Below are 13,277 nucleotides of genomic sequence, written 5' to 3'. Positions count from 1 at the left end.
ACAACGCAAGCTTAGCTTTAATAACGAGCCGCAAATAAACCAAGCAACAACAGCGACTCCAACAGCATTAATAGCTACAGACCAAGTCAAGTGTAAAAAGTGCCGTAAAGTTTTAGGCGAAGCTTCAACAAGTCAAAATATAGAATGGTACAAGTGTGAAAATTCTAAATGCAAGGTTTGGCTTTGTCAAAAATGCATACCAAAGCGATATGTTAAAGGCGCTGAGTTTTATTGCACCAAAAAGTGCCGCAAAAGTGACAACTCAGCTCAGCCTCTAGTACCTCTCTACGACTCAACATCATTACAAGAACAAAGTTTTTTCTATTAGGTTGTTTTTTTAATTGTTAATATGGGTTGTTTTTTTAATTAATATTATTGGTTGCTTTTTGTTTTTTTTTAATTAAGTATAGTTTTAATTACATATATATTTGCGTATTTCATTCTCCCCGAATGTGGCGTAGAATGAAATAACTTTTCTTTTCAATTAAATAAAGTTTCTTAAAAAACTAAAATCTTTTTTTACTTGATTTGTATATAATTAAATACAGCTCAAATTCCTCAACAACTTTAAAAAAAAAAAAATTAAAAACTTTCTTCTCTTGAAAAAGATTCATTAAAATTCTTAACTATTTCATTTGACCCCATTTTAATCTATATTATATAGTTACATAAATCTATATTATATAGTTACATAAATTTTTATTGTAGATTATGAATGACAGTCGTCAAAAAATAAGAAAACGTTTAAGAAACAATTCTTTTAGACCAACTTAATGTTTTCTAAACTCAATATGAAAAAATTAAAAACTCATACGAAAACGCTAATATTCGCCATTTTTTCAAAACGACGACAAATTTAAAAAGTGAAAGAAATTTGTTTAGAAATTGAACATAGTTTACACCGCTGTTTAAAACCTAAGTTTAATCTTTTAACAGCCATTGAATCGGCTGTTTGAAATTCAATCATTTTTATTTTTTCCATTAATTCCATTATATTAAGTCAAAGTAAACAAATTTTCCTTTTCATAAATATATTATATTTATAAGCATTTTTTGCTGTTATCAAACTACATAATCATGTGCAACTTGACCCCAAAAGTGAAAGTAAGAGTGTTCTTTAAAACGGTGTGGTCACATGAACTCTGACAAATAATCTGGTATCATGTCATGATTTGTAGGCTCAAGCAAAACACTTTGAGTTTTGTTTAGGCCAACAAACCATGACATATTACCAGATTGTTTACCAGTCTATTAGTAGTCACATTGCATTTGAAAAATATTCTTGAATTATGGTACTTGAATAAATGGGCAGGAAAGCAATGGACAGACAGTTTTTTAAAATGGCATCCAGGACTATAACTTAGAAAACCAGAAAAGGTTAACGTTGCTCATGCAACTGCCTTCTGCTAATTTTTTTATTCTCATTCTTCATCTTCATTCTCAAGGTTTTTTGATATTTTTTCAAAGTTCAAGAAAATAATAGTTCAAACCTGAATTCATTTTTAATGCCAATGAGATTTCAACACGATCTAAGACAACAGTGTTGGGAAATGTTGATAAAATCAAAGATTTTGTTTGTGCTTTATTGTAACTAAACAGTTTTCACCAATCGAAAATTACTTTTGTAACACAAACTTAAGCTGTCTGTTGGTGCTCCATTTGTTATTTGTTTTTTCTTGGGAATGTAAATGGAAGTGCGGCTGTATTTATATTCCCACAGTGTTTACAAAAGCCAATATATTCACTAATGATCCTCTTTCAGCTGAAACAGGTTGACAAACTTGTTTTGTTCCACGTGTTTAAGCTAAACTTGTTTCGGTGTAATCACATTGCATATGAAAAATAAGAATACAAGTCACTTTCAATACGTGGAACAAAACAAGTTTATCTCAACACGAGGAACTAACAATCTTTGGATGTTTTAATGTTTGGACCATTCTTATTTTAATAATTAAGGGTGCTCAAAAAGAATGGTTGGCTTCCCATCCCATTCCCGTTGGCCACCAATGGTTGGGATCCCATGAGAGGATCATTAGCATATATAATTTACCTCAGCATAGCACACGCAGCATATAATTTATCTTTTCCCATGAAAAATCTTTCAAGCGGGTTTGAAAATGTGCGATCTTTCTACTAAACAGACGATTATTTGGGAAAAGTGATCTTATCTCATCAAGCGTGAGTTGCAAATCTCAAACAATGAACCAACAACTTAACAAGCAGATCATCATAATTTAGCAAGCAGATAGCAATCAACAATTACATGAAAAACTAGCAAACGGATTTTTCAGAAATCTTGGTCAAAGTAATTATTCTAGAAATCATTTGCCCCTACCCTAAAGTGCCTCTCAGAAAATCTTCTAGGAAAGAAAGAGAGCTGGATAACATATTAACTAATACTCCAGAAAAGACAGTAATTGAGCACAAAAGCATTGATGTTGGTATAAAAAGTGAAGAAAAACAGTTGAGAAAAATTAAGTTCAAAAAGGTGAACAAATCAGACAACTATGATGCAAATTTCCCTGATGTTTTATCATCTGCAAAAAATGCGTCCACCAATCAAAGACAAAAAGACACAGGGGGATGCTGCAGCCCCTTATTTTTACCCCTATGGGATATTGGTATAATATGTACACTTTTATACTGCACTATTTTATTTAAACAAAAATTACTAAACATAATATTCTAAAATGAGAAAGTTCTACTGTGATTGAAATTTGATAAGAGAAAGTTTGTTTTTTTTAAGTTCAAAATATTTTTTGTGTGGTCTTTATGTATGTATTCAAACTTAACTATATTTACAATAAATAAATTAATTTTAAAAATTGTTGAACTGAACACCGTTCGTTTTTAATCCTTTTATATTTTTCCCATTTAATATTTTTTTTGTCTCATTCAATCAGTCCTAATCAATGAATGGAATAAAAAAATGTCCTGCTCCAATAAAAACTCTTTTTACCAAATTATAAGAAGTTTTTGTTTTTCTATATTGTTGAGCAAGAGTCGTTGTCAAACCTTTTTTTAATATTAAACAATTTTATCTACTTTTAAAAATCATTTGCTAAAACTGCCTAATTCATAACGGTTTTCCTTTATTGCTATGAATTTTCAGACTTTATCTCACCATAGGCTCCAATGTACGTATTGTAAGGGCGGTGATTTTGTATGTTAATTATGTACGTTCTCACGGTTCTTAGGTGATTTATATGTGTGATGTAAGTGTAACAGCGCAGATATGAAAAAGCGCGGTAGGAACATCAGACTTTTCAATAAAAACAAATGTAACATATAAAGTAATCTTAAAATTATCTTATTTCAAATAAAATACTCACAATAAATATTTCCATCAAATCTTCTCTAAAATCTCTTAAAACTCTTTCATCAACTCAGCTAGTGAAGCCTACTTAGTAAACCAAGGTACGCTTTGAAGGGAAATACACTTTAGAAGGGAAATACACTTTAGAAGGGAAATACACTTTAGAACATAACAGAACAGGGAAACTTTAGAACATATTGTTAACGCCTATTCAAAAACAAACTTGTGTGTTTTATTTATGTACATAAAAAATATGCAGCAAAAACTAAGCAGCGACGTTTGGTTGATGAATGAATGTTATGAATGATAACAAATAAATGTTAATGAAAGTTAACATTTGACAATGAATGTTAGTATTTGTTAACAATGAATGTTAACAAATGAAGCTCAACCTATGAAAGGCAACAAAATGAATAGGTCGTAATCGAATTTCCCATGAATGAAAAATTAGATTAGCACCTGGATGAAACTCTACAGAATTTTTTACGTTACATAACCGGAGACCACCCCAGAATCAAAATGCTTCTTCAAAATATAAAAGCGTGCAATCCCTTTTTTTAAATCTTTTCTTTCGGTATGACTTTGATGAACACTAACATAAATGAAATTGATATTCTTTCCATTCAAAGGACAAATCACATTTTCATTACAAAATACCTTGGAAATGAACAAGAAAGAAAATGGGAAAAAAAAAGAATATGAGCGGACTTTTTCGAACCGTAGTTTAATTAAGTTTTAAGATACTTTGAATCAGTACAAAGCACTTTTCAGTATTTAGAATTGTTAAAATTAATGAGAACCAACCATAAAGCATTGTTTAGGTTAATTGGAACCTATCATAACGCATTACAACAGACTTTTTTTTTTTCATTTTGATTGGAGTTAAATAACAGTTTAGTTGATAAAAATATTTCTGGTTTTTAAACTTTTATTGATTTATATTTTCATTTAAAATTATATTTCATCTAAGCGATCAGCTTTGAAAAGTAATTTTGAGTAAAAGAAAAGGTAAAAAAAAAAAACAAAAAAAACACTGCTAAACAAAAAGAAGCGAAATAAAAATCAACAGTTCAAAATTTTACATCAAAAGAGTTTCAATTGTTTAGTTTTAATCAAAAGGCTCCTAAAAAAAAAAAAAAAAACGAAATTAAAACCTTTCATAGTTTTTACAACGCTTGAATTTTAAAAAGAGTTTCAAATGTAAATATTAACTTTTTTTACTCATTAAAACAAATATTTTTAAATAATAAAAAAATTGAAACAAGCAAAAAAATGCATAAACCGTTTTCATTATTTAGTAATGAAATAATAATGTAGAAGTATCTTATCCATACGATTTTAAAAAAAACACTAGTTTGTTCAAATTAAATCTTAAATTCTGAGCCTAAATCCTTATATTATATAGTTTAAAATGGCTATTTTATTAAAAAGTTCATTGAAAAAATTTCATTTATAAAAGATTTTTAGGAATTAACTCAGCATTTACCATCAGTAACATTTATCATTTTTTCAAACTTGTTTTTTATAAACTTCAGACCAGCTGCTGAGTCTTTACCATAATGAAACTTAAATGGATGCATAAAGTGTAAGCCGAAGTTGTAATATTGCAGAAGTATCTTGCTTTTTCTTACGGGGTCACTTCCCACGTTTCCAGGCATATAAATACCATTTAAGTTAATAATGTCTGTTGCAAGCATTCTTGTTATTGTTGGAATAGCAATCTCAAGAAATACATTTGCTTTTCTAAATTTGCTTGAGAGTTCCACAAAGTCTTTAGCTAAATAGTTCGGAATGTACAAAATATCAGAGCGTTGGGCGAAACAAGGATATTTATCAAAAGGCTTGAAAAAGAAATTGTTACCATAGTTAGTACTGTTTTTAGATTCTATCAAACGTTTAAAATGGTGCTGATATGTTATAGTTGTGCTAATTTCATGAAGCGCACTCCCACAGGAGCTCAACCCATAAGGTGTATCCCACCAATACCAGTAATCACCAGCTGTTTCATTATGCTCTCCAAAATCGCAATGCATTTTTACTCCCTGCCATAACTTCTCACGATCAAAATATTTAAAGGTCCAAACATTTAGTAAAACGTCGTCGCTAAAAGAAAAGTAGCCGGTGTAGTTTGGAAATTTCTTCATTGCGTAAGCTACACATTCCTCATAAACAAAATATCCATTTTCAGTCACCAATTTCTCCACCGGGTATTTTGTGATCGACTCTTTCGGTCCGCAAAACATAATGTGAGGAAAGGTTCTTTCATACATCTTTAGCAGTTGTGGAATGTGGTTATAGAGAGGCCAGTTGAATGTTAGTACAAGGAGAACATTGCGGAAATCGTAAGTAATGCAGGGTTTTTGGTTCTTCTTTAGAGGAGGAGTTATGAACAACGATTGAATATATAAAAGCAAGATAACAGTGGTAGCAAAAGCTAGCAGCAATAATTTCGGATGGCGTTTCTTCATCATTCTTTTATTTGGCTAAAAAAAATGAAGTTCATCAGAAACTCAACAAAAAATCTTTTAGCTCAAGGAGAACTAAACAGCAAATGTTTGCTGCTTATTGTAATAGCTTGTGGATAAATAGAAATAGAAAAGCAACCAAAACTTTTTTTTCTAATAACTTCTCATGTCATCCAAAACAAGAAAGAAAACGAAGAAAAATTGGTATGCTTTTTGTTATAAGGTTCTTCAAAACTTAAACATGTAAAGTATTGTTAAATATGATTGATTAAAAAAAAAAATACAGCCAAAGGTTTTTAGATGGAAGCAACGATTTTATAAAATGATTTAAGCTTGATGTCGTTAGCTATGAGTGCACAGGATAATTTTAAAATAAAAATTAATACAATTCATCATGTCATTCAAAATTCCAAAGCCATAACTTATTGAGAAATATAGAAAGTAAAAAATTCTTCGAAAAATCTTCAAAATTTTTCAAAAAAGTTCCAAAAAAGTTTCAATTATTCTTCAAAAAATTTTCAAACTACTGAGATATGTTTTCTTCAGCGTACGTTGACAGAAATACTGTGAGGAGGGAGAAAAGTTAAAAACAGCGAAAAAAACATACATACAGAAACTTATTCATCATGTCAAATAAATAAAAGATAACACGAGAAAACTAATGAAGCAAAAAATAAAAAAACAACGATTAAGAAAAGATATACAGAGACTTATTCATCATGTCAAATAAATAAAAGATAACACGAGAAAACTAATGAAGCAAAAAAAAATAAAAAAACAACGATTAAGAAAAGACGTACACACAGAGACCTATTTACCTGTCAAGTAAATTAATGATAAGTAGATATAGCAACGAAACAAATAATAATGGAGAACTATAAAAGCTCAAAAAAAGAAAGAGTCTAACAGTTGGGTGAAGAGAAGAGTTGAGTTAAGAGAAGAGTTTTTGTTAGGAGAAGAATTAGAGTTAGTTGAGAGAATTAGAGATAAAGAGATCGTCTCTTTTGAAGAAGAGATTTAAAAGAGAATTTTAAGAGAAAGAATTTTAAAGAGATTTAAAAGAAGATTTTTTTGAGAAAAGAGATTTAAAGAGATTTAAAAGAAGATTTTATGAGAAAAGAGTTTTAAGAGATTTAAAAGAGGATATTATGAGAAAAGGATTTTTAAAGATTTAAAGAGAATTTTATGAGAAGTATTCATGAAGATTTTAAAGAGAAACTTACAAGAAGATTTGGTAAGAAAAGATATTTGAGTAACTTTAAATAAGCGTTATTATCTGTATTGATTTATTGATATTGCACGAGTTAATTTTAAGAGAATATATATTGATGAGAATATTTGAGAATATTTATTAAGAAAAATAAGTAAGAGAAGAAGAACAAGTAGTAAGTACTTTTGTTTGCATTTCGATTATTAATATTATTGTTGTTATTACTATATGCGTTAAATATTGTTATTGAAGAGTTTGATGCTTTACCGCGCACCTAACATATCCGCGCCATTAGATTTACGTCACACAAATATAAGAGTGCTTACCATTACACATTAATAGAACATTTGTTGAGCTTTATATTATAGAACATACTGAGGACGGCGAATACAAGTTAAGCCGTTTTTTGATTAGACCTTGCCCATTCCTAACCAAACTATTCCCAAACCTAGCCCTTTCCTAACCAAATACTCCCCAGGCCACTAACCTCGTTCCCAACCTCCATATACCTAATCCAAACATAACAGAAAACCCAAACTTCCCTTTCCCCTTCCCCTTTACTGCAAAAGAAGAAAACATAAACATAACACTAAACCCCTTCTCCTTCTCCTTCCCCTTTACTGCAAACGAAAAGAAAATTAACAAAAAATAATATAAAAAAAAACCACCGCCCTCACAATACAAAAGGAAAAACAATCATCCACGAGAAGAAACTGAAAAAAATGTTTCACTGACTGTAACAACAAAAATTTAAGTAAACTTTTGTGTGTTAAAATTTATTTACAAAACTTTGCTTAACTTTCTTTGTTAAAATCCGCAAGCCCTGTACCGGATACCGGCCTTTTTTGCCTAAAGATGAGAAAAACAAATGCTAAAAAACTTCTTGAAATTATTCAAGAAAATGTTGGCACCATTTATAAAAAATGGCACTTACTTCCAACAAGATGAGCTTAAATTGTCTCAATCGCTTAAACAACAAACCTTTTCAGCTACTCACTGGAGGGCCTGAAAAATGGCTTTGGGGGCTTGAAAATTATTGAGTTTACATGTAAAACAAAGTAAAGGAGAAAAAACTTACGAGCATTCCAGACCTCATCGACTAGCGATTGCAATCCCGGGATCCCGGGATCCCATCCCTTTTTTATGATCCCGAAATCCCGGGATTGTCTAGCATCAATCCCGGGATTTCCTATAAGATCGAACAAAACAAAGCATAATGAAAGAATATATAAAAATAACAACGATTTTGCGTATCAATAAAATAATTTTTATTTACTGTAAAATTGTAAAAAGTATTGTATTTTCCGTTGTACAATAAAATACGATATCGAAAAGGATTGATTTAGAGAAAAACGAAAGAGAAAATCTTCGCACTATATCATGTTGGTTAGCATATACACTATTTAAAAATTGAATACAATCTGATTTAAATAATAGATTTGTAAGCAATGTATATTACCCAGACTTTGTATCATTATACAATTAAAAGTAACTCAGCTGTTTGGAAATATTTTCTATGGGATGAAAAAATCCAAACAGTGATGTGTAAATTGCCAAACTGCAAGAAGATTTTAAAAATTGGTGGTGGCTCAACAAAAGGACTTCATACACACATGTTGTCGGTGCAAAATATGAAGGTCAAATTTCCAACCCAACTTAATGTTACCAGAGAATACACACGAAATAAACCACCAAAAAAGAAATCTAAACCACTAACAGAAGTAGTATAGAAATGCGGGTTCTGGGCCATTGATACTTTTCCATATATAAGCGCGTTAAATTTTTGCGTGATGAGTTTTTTGGAGTTATATTTTTTAAAAAAACTTTATTTTTGAAAAAACTTTATTTTTAAATCAATTTATTATGAAATGCGGGTTCTGGGACAAAACCTTTTTTGCCGACTTACTTTTTTGATGTATCATCTAATTTGTCAGTCGCAATCTGTAATGACCGATAGCCAAGGTGTGAATGTCATCGTCTAAAATTTTTCTTTTATCATCTTCAGCGTGAGTACGATTTTGTTGATTTCTTCGGTGTAAATGTCGTGATGATGGGATCGGATGACATTCATGGTTGCAAACTTTTTTTCTCTATTCATTAAGCAGTCTTTGTAATCTTTGTAATCTATTTTTTTATCGACAACATTTTTCTTGACCTCTTTGCATTTTTTGTGCTCTTTTTCTTTATGGATCTTGTAAGAGTAGAGTTTTGGTCGAAGCCCAACAAATTCTTCAATTTGCTTTCCTCCTGTTTCGTTTTTGAACATTCCGATGACCTTTTTGTTAACGCCAGCCTTGAAACCGACGTTTTTAATGGTAGGGTGGTTTTTATCGAAATTGCTTGTGTCAAATCTACTTTCGACGTCACCAGCAATGTCTTCATAAAAATCTTCTGTTTCTATTTCGTAAATGAGTGAGTCTGTATCTGTCATGAGGAGTTTTGCGCGGTTATTATATTTTGGTTTGATGTAGTCGTAATGGTGTTAAAACATTAGAGTTTTGCTTACATCCAGGATGCACATTCCTAAATAAATGGGTTTGTTGTAAACCATTTCTAGATAATTTATTGGCTTCTTTTTCTTTAGTGACCAGTCTGACGTCTACATGATTTTCAATATTTTCCATGGTTTTTCCAAAGACTGAATTGTTCAGTTTGAAGAATTCCTTTTCAAAATCGTTTGGAGCTTTTGCTCTTAAATTGGTGTTGTGGTCGATGTATTCTTTCATCCAAGGTCTTTCTTCAAATTTGATGCCTCGATGTATTTTTGTAATGACCAGTCCAAATCTTTTTTACAGTTTCAGGTTTTGGTGATAGACGACGTAATTCTTTTTGTTGTTTAAATTTGGAACGAGCTTTTCTACTTTATCAATGAGCATTTTTTCAGGAGCCAAAGGGTAATCGTTGTGCTCGTCATGAAGATTTTCAGGGTAATCCAAATTGACTTCTAAAATGCAAGGCATGGATTTCCAATTTAAAAGTTCGTCTTCAGCCATCCATTCAAAGCCGTGAGTGGGAAGAGGTTTACTCATAAGCCCATCCGTATAAATTGTTAGCGTCTAAGTACTGGATGAATTTAGACACTTTGGTGGGATCGTACGAATTGCCCATGTATTCATTATTTGAAGTTCCAAGCCGGTTTGAAATCATGCTGATTCCACCGCGTATTCCTTTTTGAAACATGAGCAGCATATCACGATCGCTCAGAAGCTCTAATTCTACTCCAGTCATTTTATAACAAGCGTCTATTGCAAGTCCAGGAGAAGTGTAATACCAAGCGGGGTCGAGCTCGTAATATTCACTGCACACATCTCTGAAATTTTCATAGACATCTGCTAGTATCAGCACATCAGAGACGTTATACAACTCGTGGTAATCTTTAAACGTTTCACAGCCAAATTCTTTCCAAACGTTTTGAGCATGCGCATAGTCTTCAACTTCTATACCTTTGTCGTTGAGTTTGGAGAAAAACTTTTCTATTGGAGGTAATTTTGTTTCAGAAAACTTTTCAATCGAGTCCACCCAATCGTAAGGGTAAACTCCTTTTCTTCGCAATAAATCAAACTGATTTCCAGAGTAATATTCAGAAAAGTTTTTGCATTGGTCGTTAGTCAGATTTTTTAGCCAAACTGTCTAAACTGGAGGACATGAACCTGAAGCTGTCGATGAATCGTAATTCTCTCCAAACTTCATGCGGTTTACCTTCTTTATCTTTAAATTCTCTTACTTTGATTTCTTTTGAGAAGCTGATGTATTTTTCTTCGTTGTTAGGGATGCATTTCATTTTTCCAGCCGATTTCTTGATGAACAAGTGGCTGTCATAACCAGACAAATTGTGTAAAATGGTCGGTATGAATTTTGGAATTTTATAATCCAAGTTGCATTTTTTGTGTGCAGCTCCTCGGTACTTTCTATTCAAATGACAGTGATCGCGCACTTTGTCATTTTTTAGAGCTTCTCCGCAAATGTGACAGTGTGTTGCAGCTTTAAAATTCTTATTATCCTCATCAGTCGCAATCATTTCTTTTTTAAAATCAATCTCGTTGAAAATCTTTTTTTTAAGATCTGTTTCAATCATGTTTACAAACTTTTGTGCAACATCGTCATCATCGCTTTCTGCTGTGTACATGACGGGCTTTCTTTTATAAACGGTTTCGTCAAAGCACTTGATAAAGTAGTAGAAGGAGCTTGGAGCGTGCTTTTGGTATTTCTTGGGGTAAGACATTTTATCATCGTACTCACCATTTGCATTAATGGGCTTGATGAAACTTTCAAAGTCTGCGTACACCACAAACGGAACTCTCATTGACCTATTTTTATTGGTAAACTGAATATCTGTACCTTTTTTAGGAAGTTCGATTCGGACCGAGCTGCGCTTGTAACAGTCACCTCGATGATTTTTAAGCTTTTCTTCTTGGTCGTAACATTGTAGACAATTTCTACAAAAATATTGTTTTCTCTTACCCTTTGATACTGAAGAGGAGGCAAATCGACTGAAACTTTTAATGAGGCAATAATGGTCGGTGTCTTCGTTTGAAATGAGCAGTAAATCGATTTCTTTGGGTCTATTGTAATGTTCCGATATTCGTAAAGGGTAAGGTTTCTTGTTTTCAAATCCAAAAACGTTGACGCTAATGTCTTCATTGTTATCCTCAAACTTGTCAATTTTATTGAGCGTGACAGGAAAATCAATTCCTTTCCAATCAAACTCTTCAGACTTTTCAATGAGCTCTCCGTCAATTCTTCCATTATGATCATTTTTCAGATTCAGGGCTCTGGAGACGCACCATTTAAAGCATTAATTGTATTTGTTTTCCATATTGGTAATTGCCTTTTTGTTTTTCAGGTCACTGGGCAGCTCGATCCATGACGAACCGCTGAGGGGGTTGTAACTGATCATGTTAATCTCCATTCTTAAAATTTTAGACACTTTCCGAAAATTGAAAAAACAACAAAGTCTGAAAATGTGCGTAAATTGTGCTGAAACAAAAAAATTGAATTTGAGTTAAAAAAATTTCTTACAGAATTAAAACGGAATGTAAAAAGATTAAAACCGTGCAAGAGTCAAAAGAAATTTCGTACAGTAAAAGTATATTGGAATATTAGCTAAAAAAGGTTAAAGAACTAGAAGCGAATGATCTTTTGAATGCCTTTGATGGTTACCCTGATTCAACTACAGTAAAATCTAAAAGCTTGATTAAATTTCTAAAAAATGTTAGAAAACTTCCAAAAGAATGGCGAATCATTTTCAAAGAAATGGTTGAAGTAGCTCCATTTGAAACAGTAACTAAATTTTTTGAAATAGCTATTGAGATGAATAATTCTTTTGAAGTCATAAAATGGAGATTAAAATATAGAGAACTTAAAAAGTTGCGAGAATTCATTGAAAAAATTAAAGAACTTAAAAATGCGTATTCAGATATGCGTTGAATTAATTTTTAATTCTTTTCACGGGAAGAATTAAAAAAATTGAATTTGAGATAAATAAATTTCAGATAAATAAATTTCAGTTCTTTAATTTTTTCAATGAATTCTCGCAACTTTTTAAGTTCTCTATATTTTAATCTCCATTTTATGACTTCAAAAGAATTATTCATCTCAATAGCTATTTCAAAAAATTTAGTTACTGTTTCAAATGGAGCTACTTCAACCATTTCTTTGAAAATGATTCGCCATTCTTTTGGAAGTTTTCTAACATTTTTTAGAAATTTAATCAAGCTTTTAGATTTTACTGTAGTTGAATCAGGGTAACCATCAAAGGCATTCAAAAGATCATTCGCTTCTAGTTCTTTAACCTTTTTTAGCTAATATTCCAATATACTTTTACTGTACGAAATTTCTTTTGACTCTTGCACGGTTTTAATCTTTTTACATTCCGTTTTAATTCTGTAAGAAATTTTTTTAACTCAAATTCAATTTTTTTGTTTCAGCACAATTTACGCACATTTTCAGACTTTGTTGTTTTTTCAATTTTCGGAAAGTGTCTAAAATTTTAAGAATGGAGATTAACATGATCAGTTACAACCCCCTCAGCGGTTCGTCATGGATCGAGCTGCCCAGTGACCTGAAAAACAAAAAGGCAATTACCAATATGGAAAACAAATACAATTAATGCTTTAAATGGTGCGTCTCCAGAGCCCTGAATCTGAAAAATGATCATAATGGAAGAATTGACGGAGAGCTCATTGAAAAGTCTGAAGAGTTTGATTGGAAAGGAATTGATTTTCCTGTCACGCTCAATAAAATTGACAAGTTTGAGGATAACAATGAAGACATTAGCGTCAACGTT

This window comes from Hydra viridissima, unplaced genomic scaffold, assembly GCF_058129835.1.
Source record: "Hydra viridissima isolate aposymbiotic clone 2 unplaced genomic scaffold, HvirCarnegie_v1 scaffold_15, whole genome shotgun sequence".
NCBI classification, from domain to species: Eukaryota; Metazoa; Cnidaria; class Hydrozoa; order Anthoathecata; family Hydridae; genus Hydra; species Hydra viridissima.
Note: the sequence above shows the minus strand (reverse complement) of the source record.